This window comes from Neodiprion pinetum, chromosome 1, assembly GCF_021155775.2.
Source record: "Neodiprion pinetum isolate iyNeoPine1 chromosome 1, iyNeoPine1.2, whole genome shotgun sequence".
Lineage (NCBI taxonomy): Eukaryota > Metazoa > Arthropoda > Insecta > Hymenoptera > Diprionidae > Neodiprion > Neodiprion pinetum.
Window position 1 is genome coordinate 38,361,315 of NC_060232.1, and position 13,201 is coordinate 38,374,515.

General features: G+C 38.9%; 1 protein-coding gene across 3 annotated transcripts in view; it reads right to left on the reverse strand.

Moving 5' to 3' along the window:
* LOC124210655 (tubulin monoglutamylase TTLL4-like) overlaps positions 1–13,201 on the reverse strand; it is a 101,497-nt gene that overhangs the window by 62,138 nt on the left and 26,158 nt on the right. The window contains exon 1 of one of the 3 annotated variants that reach the window (XM_069138019.1): positions 9,405–9,484. The exons of the other annotated variants lie outside the window; for them this stretch is intronic. The gene's annotated coding sequence lies outside the window, so the exon portion shown is untranslated. Of the gene's footprint in view, positions 1–9,404; positions 9,485–13,201 lie in introns of those variants that run through there. 3 annotated transcript variants of the gene reach the window in all.

Genomic DNA, 13,201 nt, shown 5'->3' on the forward strand with positions numbered 1-13,201 from the left:
AACGAGACAGGCAGGCAGGCGGGGGGGGGGGGGGGGGGGGGGGGGGGGGGGGGGGGGGGGGGGGGGGGGTGTGAAAATAAACGAAAACGATCGAAACGTTCGATGTTTTTTCGTAGAATTTTTGAATATTTTATCGTCTCGCGATAAAATCAATATTTTATTTCATTTTATATTATTAAGTGAATGTTGTAGACGAGTAGAATGAAACTGGGACAAGAAAAGAATCGAGCAGAAATGAAATGTGAGGGTGAAGAATTCGCGGGACGTGAAGTTGGGTTAGAAAAAAAAAAGGTGTCGTACCAAAGACACAAGTGAAAGCTGAAACGAGTGATTAAAAATTGTCTGCATCGGACATAATTATCTAGTTATGTTGTCTATCTAAATCATAGGCTCATTTTTGTCAGATTTAACACGATTGGCTTAGGCTGCTGTTTTTTTTAAATCTCGTCTTATCACGTTTTTGTTTCGACAAATTTTTCACATAACTCTACGTACCGTAAATCGTCAAAAGTACGCTAATCAACATTGATTGCGGTATAAAAATTGAGCGTCATATTATAATCAGGATTGCATTGAACTTGTCGTTTTGAAGAATTCAACATGACATCATTGCGAAATTAAATCCTCAATGAATTCACGCCTCACTCGTGATGCCCTAGAAAAATGGAAAAAATGGACGCCGTGCGACTGAAATATCAATTTTTTCCAATATCCTAAAATTATATTAACAAAAAATATACTCAGCGCAAAAACGGTGAGAGATAAAAAATCGTAAACGATGTCTACGTACTCTTATTTCGTGACGAAAATAACAGGAACTTTGATTAAATTTGGTAATTACAGATCAGGTGTGATAGGAAAGTAAATGAAGTCGGTGGTTAAAGGCTGCGGCAGCAGGATGCGCGGAGATGTAACGTTCTATACATACACATGCATACACGCATACAATATATATATATATATATAAATATAAAACACATCAAGGGTTTGGCGTTCCATCTAGCCGAGCAAGGATGGATTATTATCTGATATTACATCCGAGCGAAGAGGATTAATCAGCGATTTGTCTCGGCTGATTTGTGACCCTGAACGATCTCTCGCTCTTCGATCATCACGAGTCTCTTCCGTCCTGTGTCTAATTACTACACCGATCCACCCACCCTCCCCCTCCCCCCTCCCCCTGGGGCCTCTCTTTCTTATACAAAGAAGGGGGGGTGGGGGTGTCTAAATCTGTACCCAAGCTATACATTACTGCCCGTGCCGAAGACGATCGGGGTAGGTTAAAAAAAAATATTTCCACATGAAAAATCTGTCCATTTACGAATGTGGCGTGTAACGTTATATATATATATATATATATATATATATATATATATATATATACACGTATGTTTCGATACACGTTACGGTGCAGTAGGTCGATTCGTTTTGGCTGTCGGGCGTTACACACGTCGATTATAATATTATATACCACATACTTACACATATCGGCACTCAAGCGTTACCGTCCGCGTCAATATATGGCAAGTCTAATTATGGGAGCCGCTGATGCATCACGTATGACTTTTGTAATTAGTAACAAGCTTCGTTCGAATTATATTCACCTGGAATAATTATTAGGCAAACGATTTTTGATGATACGCGTCGCGGCAGCGAATGACGTTGATCGTTGGAACGTGACGTTAGGAAAAGACAGTTCAATCATTGAATAATAAAATTTTCGTTTCGATAGGAACGAAATAAACAATCTGCTTACCGATTTATAATATATATATATATATATATATATACATACACGTCAGGTAATTGAAAAGAAAAATATTTGTTAATGGGTACGAATTTCGCAAGTAATTCTATACTATGTACGTATACGGCTATAATTACTTCAACTTAATTTAAATTTTTTGTTGAAAATTATGGAAAAAAATAACTCTACCGAGTTCGGAAAATTTTTCTTCACACTTTTCGGAAAAATATCTTACCGATTCGGTGACACTTTCATTTCAAAATCCGTATATCGAAAGTCCGCTAAATTTCCAGCAGAGACGAAATAAAAGAGTAAAATGAGCAGTCGATCGGATGATGGAAGAAAAATAAATAAAAATAAAACAATCGTGTGCAATAAATGTATGTAAAACTGGAAATTGATTATGCATGTATTATAAGGTAGTAAAAATTGTTTGTCACTTCGTCGATGATTGGTGTGGAGAAAAAAAAAAAAAAAAAAAAAACTGACCGGCGGCCTTTGAAATTCCACTATAAAATATAAGAATGCGGTGCAGTGGTAAAAACAACGGGTGGTCAGACACGCAGATTTGCTATTGCGTATATGTGTAATAAGGAATTGAATTCCCGAGTATTTGCGATAGAATTTCTACATTGAGAACGAAAAATATTCGACAGCGTGACGGTATTTGTTAGCTAAAAAAAAAAAAAAACGATGAAAAAACAAAGAATGGTAAAACTATATTGTAGAGAATGAAAGTAAAAACGACGAATTAGCCGTAATTAGTGCGACTGATTAGTTTGCATAACCGACCTCCTCAGCAGCTTTATAACAAACATATGTAATAACAGCGTCGCGTGTGAATGTCGATTTTTTTCCACAACGCGTCACAGGGGTCTGTACGATGTTATTACAGAGACGATAAAGGCGAAGAAATTTATCTAAGGAAGTTGGAATTAATTATAGAAAATATCGCGTGCCGCCCGCGGCGACGCGATCTGCGATCGAAACGATCAACGCGCGTAATGTGAGCAAATAAAGTGACAAAAACGAATATTATACGTCGAAAAGAAGAAGCGATACGGTTCGTATTTTATGGAATTATTATGCGAACGTGGTGCGCGAGGTGAAAAAATAAAAAATAAATAAATAAATAAATATGCGCACGGAATTCACGCCGCGGGGATATTTTTATATCTGGTGACAATTAATTGGCGGGGTCGTTGATTCCCGCGAACTGGTTAAATGATAGCAGTCCCAAATCCGGCGTGTTCGAAAATGTTTAATTTTGGGCCTACGGCGACAGATCGGAAGAGTAACGTGATATAAATTCTGAGCGAATACATTCGTCGCTGGATTTCGTTTATAATCGCCGGGCGGCTTCGTCATGTGCGCAAATGGTTTTTAACACGACTCGCGTAAGTTACGAGAAGAAATTATCGATATTATTCGACGGGCGACGCGCGCAGCATTTAATGCGAACTTCAATAACGTCGTAAAGTACCTCGATACCTCTGTAATTCAGGTTTAAGCGGCCTGTGCGCATTCTGCGCACGGCCGATATCATTTCCCGTACGTTTTACGGGCGGAGCGCAGTCGCGGGAAAAATACTAAAATTCACAGATGTGACCAAATCGTTCGACGATTCAACGAGATTCCGTGTAATTCACGGTGTTTCCGACCAACTAACGTTACAAGACTTTACATGCTTGCGCAAGCTCGTTAAAATCCCAGAGACGATACTTTGGCGCATTGATTTGCGCACGTAAATAATAGTCCGTGGTAAAACTCTGCGAGACAAGTTACCGTCGCATCTGGTCACTCTTCGACTCAACGCAAATAATCGTATATTTTATAAAATACAAGACTTTATCTCTGCGTGGAACTTTGAGTTACAACTGTGTAAGTGCGCCTGAAAAAATTTATCAAAAGCATAAGAAGGAATGACAAGAAAAAACAAAGAATACTATTTCCAAGATGCTGGTACAACGATTTTCATTACGATTATACGAATATATTATCGAGATCAATTATTCGAACGGTATAATATGTACAATATTTTACATACAAATGTAAAGGCAATCCGAGTAATGCGGGTGGAAGTGAATCCTCAAACAAAATGTGTCAAAAAAAAAAAAGAAAGAATTTTTTTGATACAAGAAATGTTGATCCGATGATACGCAAGAGTACAAAAACTTTCTCAATGACCCAGCAAACTTTGAAATTTTAATAACCATCAGGCCCAGCATTTTGAAAGTCCGACAATTTTACCTACTTGACGAAGAGAACTTTGTTCGATGATTTTGTCTACGACGAATTGACGCAGAAATTTATCACTGCTTTCAAACTCGACTCAATGAATCCTGAAGATTTATAAAAACGTTCATTTAGTCGTCCTTAAAAAACTTACTTCTGTTCGATAAAGATACGTAAGTTCTTCGAGTTTTTACAATCAGGCAAAACTGGGAAAAGCTAATTGCGAATAATATTGTACATTAATTATGAAACGTAAGAAAATCTGCTTTCGGTAATAAAAAATCAGCAAAACAGCCGCAGGAAGGAGACCGAGGCTCGAAACTGCGGCTCGCGATCGTTTTGAAAGATGACGCGATCCCTGAACGCGCGTCAAAGGAGCCAATTAAGCGACCCTGCAGACGCGAACGAACTGTCTCTGGATTTCATCCGAGCTACAGATCCAGACGTTGAGATAACGCCGCGTGATCCTCTGCAGAAAACAGCTCTGCGGGATCGAAATTCCGCTGTTGCGTGCGGTAATAGAAACGCTTTCGTAACTGCTCATGTTATATGTATACGTAATACAGCTGAAATTTTTTGTAAGACTTTTAAAAAGCGAATTTATTTATTTCTTTCTTTTCACCGCAACAGACATCAACGTCATCTCTGTACGCTTGTACGATTACGTATGAAACTCTTCAGCGGAAAATGGAATCGCAATTCTTATTTAAACTGGAAGTAAAGGAGATTTACAAAAATAAACTCGCGGTACTTTTAACTACACCTTATCTATCTGTGATTTCTTATTCGAACGAATCTGTATTTCTTTCATTCTTCTTTCTTCCAAGTCCCGTATTTACGCCGGACAAGATTTGAAATGAAAAACGTTGTTGCGATTCTTTCGTAAATATCTTTAATTATTGCATGTCACAAAATTTTCATCCGTCTTTATATATGAACGATAATTAGCGTATGCGTCACAGGGTGTAAAATGAAATTTAATTCTATACTTGACGATCCAATTTAAGCAATTTTTTTCCAGTAAATATTTTTTTAATTTTCTATTTTTTATAGCAAAAATCTCTAGGTAACCGGTTAACGATATAAAATGGAAATTGTAGGAGGCCGCTTTTTTTTTTTACCTGTAAATTACCTGTCAAAAATTTCTTCTCTTTTATTGTTTTTCAAAACACATTTTCCGCATTTGTGATGTTACAAGAAGGTAACGAACGAATTGGAGTAAAAGGCGGAAGTTTTGCATGTCGGAAGTGAAATGTCATTGAAAAATTCAAGACGTGTTACCCGACGCAAAATACGCTGAATAGCTGTAACATTATTATATATATGTATATATAATATATGCGGAATTGCCATTTAATCGTGTATGTGATTCGCTCTCTTTTGCAATCAGCGAATCAAGCGTTTACAAATCGCGCCCGGCGACGCGACGTGATTGACGGGCACAAAAGGAATTTAAAGATTAAATAACGTGATAAAAACACAACATTTTAAACCTGCAAAGTCGCCATTAAATACGCTGTTAATAATCCGTCGTTAATACGGTGAATCGTGTCACTATAAAAAAAAAAAAAAAAAAAAAAAAAAGTCAATTAATGTGTGTTTGAATTGTATAAATTTAGTATTGCGGATTCACCAGAATTTCTCGATCTTCTTTAGTTTTTTCTTCTTCGAAGCCATGTAAAAAATGTAGCGGTGATTCTCGGTTCTTGAAACGTCGAGGTTTAGTAAAAAGTAAACTTTTAACTCTCGGCGTGATCGTAGTAACTTCCCTTACTCTCTCGTTCCTTCGATGTTAGATAAAAATGATCGCGAAGTTGAGAAAAGAAAAAAAAAAAAAACAAAAAAAAACGATCCATCTTCATAGATCGTGGGTAATAATCCGGTTCGGAAAGATTGGAGACGGATGAACCGTGAGAAAAGTGAAGAAAAGTGAAACGAAAACGAGGAACACGGAAACGGGAATGGAGAAGATGAAAGGGAGAAAAGAAGAAATGAAAAACAAAGAAAAAAGAAAAAAAGGAAAAAGATGCATAACATGTGAAAAAGGTGACGCGGTTCTGGGGCCTCCTTCCTCCCTGCACGCTCCTCGCACACGACCACCACGTTTCAAGCACGCTTCCTTCCCGTATTCCGATACACATAACGAAGCTTCGTCAAGACGCGGCGAGGCGAGCCGAGGGGCGAAGAGGCGGGGGTTTCGAAGGCGAGCCGAGGACAGGTGGCGACGAAACCAGGGAACCTCCGTGCCACCGAGTTCTCACGCGCGAATCTCCAGCTGCCGCGACTCCACGCACGCTGCACGCACACGCAAGCACGCGCCCCTCACGCACGGGGACTCCTTCGCACCCACCGCACACAGGCTGACAGATGCCGGCGTGGGGTGGGTCAGGGATCTAAGTACATGCGCGAGGACCTCCGGCTTACGGCGGGATTCGAATTCCAAATTTGTAAAAGCTCCGAAAGCTCCGTAAGCGACGAATTTTGATTTTTTTACTGGGGGGGGGGGGGGGGGGGGGGGCTCGAGGTTAACAAATCAAACTTGGACGAGACAACAAATCAAGAGAGTGGAAAATTTCAAAGGGGCGTAATTCCGAGGTTTCGAAGTTCCGGATGTGCGAAAATGAGAAAACTTGAAAATCCGAAACACTGAAATTCCGGATGATCGAAGATTTTCGGTTCCGTGAATTTTTGGCTTGGTGATATTTCGTCGCTTTGATCTTTCTTTGGGGTTTTGATTTTCGATATTTTCAGTTCGGAATCCTGGTCATTCTGATTTTTTACACCCACTCGTTTGGGAAACTACGCTGTGTGAGGATATTTTAATTTTACCGAACTTTGCTCCATCTTGGCTTGAATTTTCTTATCTTCTCGCATTTCGGAACTTCGAGCCTTCGGCATTTCGAACATTCGAAACTTTGTTGTTTCGTAAAAGTTTGATTTCTTTACTTCAAGATTCGCCACCAAGTAATTCGAAATTTGTCAAATTCGGAAATTCAACCCCGCCTCACCACCTCGAGTCTGCCACCCTTGTGCAAATTCAAATTACGTTATCAGTCCGAGTGATGAAAGCTCCGGACGATTTTCGTTCATTATGACCGATCTTTTCTAACGATAATCCAATTTTCTAACTTCAGAAAAAAAAAATCAAAAAATTTGACCAGATTTTGGGAATCCAAATGAAAGCTTTCACTGATCAGATATTTATTGCAAAGTTTATATTAACTTGGCTATATTAATTGAAAAATAATACCTAAAAAAAAAAACAAGTTTTGACATATTTTGATCCAATTTTTCTCGTACTATAAAATCGAGCGGACGATTCGGTCCAGAAACTTTCCAACATCATAACTACGTACATTCGGAGTTTTAACCATTTTCAAAATATGAGAAGACATCGTGAATGAAATCATATAATCGTAATAACATGTATTCAAATTTTATACTCACGGATTCATGAATAATAAATAACTTACTCCCAAGATTCGTTGATTATAAAAGATCAGCCTCGTTTCACAAGATAAAATTTTCAACGAAATCCCGGCTTTACGTTTAGACGAAACTCGCACCTAGCCCGGCAACGTTTTTAATATCCCGCGTTGAATCGTCACAAAATTTCAAATCAGAGTCTACGGCTAAAAAAGTATTACAAACACTCCAATTAACCGATAATCGTGACAACGACCGCGAATCGCGAGGTTATCGAACAGGAGTGAGTGCCCTTGACCTAGTTTCGCAGGTTGCCTGGGTATTCAACGAACGATCTGTAAACTCGTTTGGCAATCGACCAGAATGACGAAAGAGCAAGTAAACAAATGGGCGTAAGGTTCGTTGACGCTTGAAGAACTCAACGAGTCGTTATTTATTACGACCTTCTTATTTCTACACAGGTGTATTTTTTATTTTATCTTATTTATCGATATAGACAACCGAATTTATATCAAGATAGAAAATTTTTTTCAATTCCCGTCATCGACTTCAGATTCGACCAATGAATTTTCCTCGCGCGAAGATGTAGGTACGAAACTCGGCGAGCTTGCGAGAAATCAATTTCCTTGGAGCTTAAAACGATTACCGACACACCCATCGTCGTCCCGCAAGCGAATATTACGAGATGCACTCGCCTCTTGCCCTCGGCGAAACCCCCGAGACGCATATTTTCATCATGCAAATAGCGAATCGATTCGTTGTATGAATATGTGTATATTTACATACATTTATACCGAGATATCAGGAGGCCGTAATTACCGGTATATGCGGATTATTATTTATTGCCTGTAAGACCGCCGGCGAGTACGGGGAGAATTTTATTTATCGCTACGATATAAATTATACACACGAGCAGTGTCATTCTCCAATTAAGCATTTAAAAAATCTTTGGTACGTGAGTTCGTGTTTGTGCTTTGAAATTCTTGTAAGAACGTGTGGTCTTGATAAATTGCTTCGTTACGAACATGTCGCTGCAGAAATCTGGCGGTGAATTTACCGCTATTCTTTGCGATTATTCATCCGCTTTTTCCTCCTACGCGAGTGTAAACATTCGTTAATTGTATACCCTGATCAACAACATGCGGAAGATTTTCGAAATACGAGTAATACATGGTTTAAGTTTTTCATTTTCACGAATTACAGTTCAATTCGCTTTTCCATTTACAGTATCAATCATATCTGTGACTACGTAAGGAACCGTTCGTTTCGAAAAAATATGTGGACATCTTTTTTGCTGGTCGATTGATTTATACGTCGATCTGTCAAGTTTGAAAACACAATTATCGAAAGTCTCCTTTCGTTATCTCGGTGCCGCTACAAAGTTATTTTCCTCTTTCACCTTCCTTGAAAGAGAAACGTGACTAGGTAATTTTTGTCCGTAAATCGACTGAAATCATACACCAAAAAGAAGAAGAAGAGAAAATAAAAAAAAAAAGAGACAACGCAGAGTGGGAATAAATTAGAATCAGACTACGAAGGAAAGAGTAAAAAAATATTTGACAATATTGTATTGGAGTGTCAATATCGATGCAACATCGTTTTTGCAACACTTATTAAATCCTTCATATTTGAGAACTTAGAATGCGAAGTTCTGGGTCTACGCAAAACTCAGTTAATTTATCAAAAACTTAAGTTTCAAGTCCCTACGTAAAGATCCAAACCACGCCCATGACATCCATGAATCATGAGTCTAAGTCCGCAACGTATCGAGTATAATACCATAAGTTAATAAATCGGTAACAATGCTACCTATGATCTACCAAAAAACCTCTTATCCCAAATCTTATTTCCTATCAAAAATATCCGTCGATCACTTTTCAATAATCTCTGAAACCTGCAACGCACAATGCGAGTAATAATTCACGATATCGTAGATAAGTAAATGCATCTTGTTCAACAATCCTTCACTCGTGTATGTATACCTAATTATTCTTACAGTAACATCAAGTTGAGTCCCCAGTTTTTTCCCTACCATCCATAAGTACTGCAAGTAAATCCTCGACAGATCGTACGTTGCGTTATAAACCTCCCCCCCCCTCCTCTTCCTCCTCCTCGCCAATCTCTTCAATTTTTCTCTCTCCCTCGTTCTCCTTACTCGGCGCACGAGTCCTTCCTCCGTCTTTCCTCATCGGCGTAGCCGTCGCCTCGGGCCCCATCCCTCGGTCGGGGGGGGGGGGGGGGGGGGCTCGCTCCGGGCACAAGTTGCGGGTCCGGGCCCCGCGTCCCTCCCCCCCTCCGCGCCCGCCCCAAGCTTGTGCCGCGCATGCGCCGGCTACCGTGCGCGTTGGCCGCGTGCTCTGCGCGAGCCGCGACACAAAGAAGAGGCAGGCTCGACCCTGAAGTTGCGCAGCGCGCGCCGCGCCGTCAGGCCCCGCGTATTTTTCTCCGCCCGGGCCCCGCGGCGCATGCCCTCGCATGCTTCTGCTGCAGCTAGATGCATCGCGCAGGCGCCGGCGCGGCTATATAAGGCCCCGGGGCCTCATAGAGCGGCTCATTCGATCACTGAGACCGAGCCTGATCGCCGTACAATAGCCGTTAGATTTCCGCGGCGCAGAATTAGCTGCATCGTAGGAAAATTTTCCCCACTGATTTCTGTCCGGACGTTAATCGTAATCATCTCCCGTCGCGAATTTCGAGCGTCGAAATGTGCGCCGTCGAAGTTCGATCGTCGCTCGTAGGCCCCGATGCGCGGCGAGATAAGGCCCGCTTTTGGGGCCCGTCCGTTCATCGCGCAAAGAGTGCTGTCGTCGCGAGGGTCAAGCTGTGGCTTAAAAGGATCGGGAAGCACCCTTGTTCCACCAGCGATGAGGCCGTCGACTGGCAGAACGCCGCCAACGAAAACCGGGTCAACGACTCTCAGGTGCGTTGGGTCCAGTCCGGCATGACTTACACCCTTCGGGAACTGGCCAACGTCGTTGATGACAACCTGCTCAACGAGCTCCGCGAGATCCAGGCCCGAGTTCAGTGAAGATGATGATTCGAGAAGGAGGAGGAGGACGAGGAGGTGGAGGAGGAGGAGGAAGAGGATGAAGTAAGAACCGAAATGTGATATCGAACAGCTTTACTTGAGCCTTCTCGGCTGTAATAGTGACTTGAAAATAATTTGCTTGAGAGAAGAAAAACTCTACTATATTTGTTCATTTTCTAAACTCATTGATATTCATACTCTAATCAGTATTTCGTCGACATCTGGTTAAACAACTTTAATCGTAAGCCTATCGATAATTACGGTGAATCGAATTTATGTCGTGTGTAGCGTGAACATGTCAATTTATTGTACGTTACTTATGGACAAAGATTTACCGAAAAGTCACCATTCTTTTCTCATCCTTTTTTTTTTCATCAACTTATTAGATTAGCTTAGATTTAGCAATAGTTATCGCTTAGCGAGTAGATTTAGTGTTTAGAATAAGCGTATAAATCACCTGCAATATTGCTCAAGCTTTAACTGCGTTTGTAATTGATAATGAGAATGAGTTAGTTCTTCTTTTTGATTCTCAATACACATATTACTTGTGTGTAGGTATTATAAAATAGTAAAAGATTTATGCGGTTTAAGCATAAGTCGTGAACTGTGATATTAGCTTCTGATCGATAATTTTTCGGTGTAGTTTTTAACGTTAAATTCATATATTTTAAGTAGACGAATAATAGGCGAACGTGTAAAATTGTATCGTTCGCCGACAAGGCCGCCCAGTGCATATTGTATAAAGATGAAAATTCTGTGATGAAAAATTAGGTATATACATACATTAATACATATAATTTTAAATAATTGAGGAGTGATTTTCTATGATAATATAAGGTGCAATTGGAAATAGTTTAATTATCATCAATATAATTTTTATTATACGTACGATTCAACTGTGATAATAGCTTAATGATTCAGAGATAAAATGATCGACGATTACTGTCATACGTGATAAACGATTTTATGTACGGAAATTCTGCGATGGATAAGAAGCTTGAAATTCGGAGAACGAAAATTTTTGTACATTAGAATTAGAAAGTATGATAAACTGTCTTCCAATCATGTGATATTAGGCTAAATGAGATAAAAAGAAGAATGTTCTTTTGTAGCTTTTAAGAGACAGAGAGAGAGAAAGAGAGAGAGAGAGAGAGAGAGAGAGAGAGAGAGAGAGATAGAGATATGAATATTGAAACTGTGATACTAAAAATCGTAAGGATTTTATTACAAAATTATATAAGACTAAAATTATAACGCTAGATGTAATGAATAATATTCGTTAATAAGGACTTATAGGATAATGAAAAACTTGGCTCGACGTTGTTTTGTGATATCTAGATAATTAACGATCTGAATCGAGAGTCGGCTGACCCAATCAGATTGATATCAGAAAATAATAATTGAATTCACGTGTGTCAAAATTGTCTTCGTTTGCTATATGCTTTTGTATTTTAAAGGAAATATTTTCTCTCAAGGATTTCGAGTTCGTCTTCTATTTTGTTTTTTAAAACTCTTATTATGCACCATTTATTTAACGTTTTGTGATTTTTCGTATACGCGTATATATACATATGTACTATTTTATAAACGTAATTCGTTTAGTTATTTTATTACGCACACTGTAGCTTTTTTTTTTTTTTTTTTAGTTTTGGTTGATTTTTGATTTTTTCGTTCGAATCTCATGATTCGTCTCGTATGTTATTCATCTTTTTGTGTCGTTTTGTTTCTTGGACAGCATGATCCAATCTCCTATTGATAATTGTGTGTGTTCTCATCGTTTTATGACTTCTAACTACAAATATACAATAAATTGTGTGAAATGAAATTATACCATGAGTTTTCTTTATCACCCCAAAAGAAATCTTTCCCAAATTCCTAAATCCTGCATCAAGAATTATTTTAAAAATAGACGAAAATAATAATTAACATCGCGAGTAGAAGAGAAAAACTAAAATAAACGATTAACAATTTTCTACGGTACTGTTTTTGGTTGCTTTTTCAAGCTTCGGATTTAAATTTTTAATTGCTCCTTGTTGGATCGTCGCCCCTTCTCTGCACGTTCGTGAAATTGAGAAAATAAAAAAAAATTCATTCGTCTAATAAAGTCTATAGTATGTAAATATTTTAGCACAACCTCGGAAGTATAATTTTTACACATTCGGACAATGTTTATTATGATTCATATCAAATTCCCGTTCCGATTACACGCGTTATCAAATTATTATAGACGTTATAAGTTACGTTGAAACTTGTACAAATTTGTTATTACAGTCGGCATTTAATTAAATCCCCTGCATGGGTAAGCGAATCACGGAATAGCTTTCTAACAAAAATTATAATTAGTAGGTATATAAACGTACGAATGCATTAAAATGCTTCGATACAAGATTATAATTGCCGAAATGCTGTGTCAATAAAATCACAACAACAACAACAACAATAATAATAATAATAATAATAATAATAATAATAATAATAATAATAATAAGAAGAAGAAGAAGAAGAAAACGAGAGAAAAGACTTTCGCCCTTCGCTCGATATGCTTTACGTCATGGCACGCTGAATATTTTAAATTAACAAATAAAACAAGTCCTAGGATGTATGCAATGATTCCTTTACGACTCGGGACGGAATGCCGCCGCTGTGTCGTTCCGTTAAAGGCCCATAAATTTTTCTCTATTTTTAGATTTCGGTCCTGCAGCCACGTGGATGGGCACTGGCACCATCTGTTACAAAAATTTCCAACCCTCGGTGTTTGAGAATGC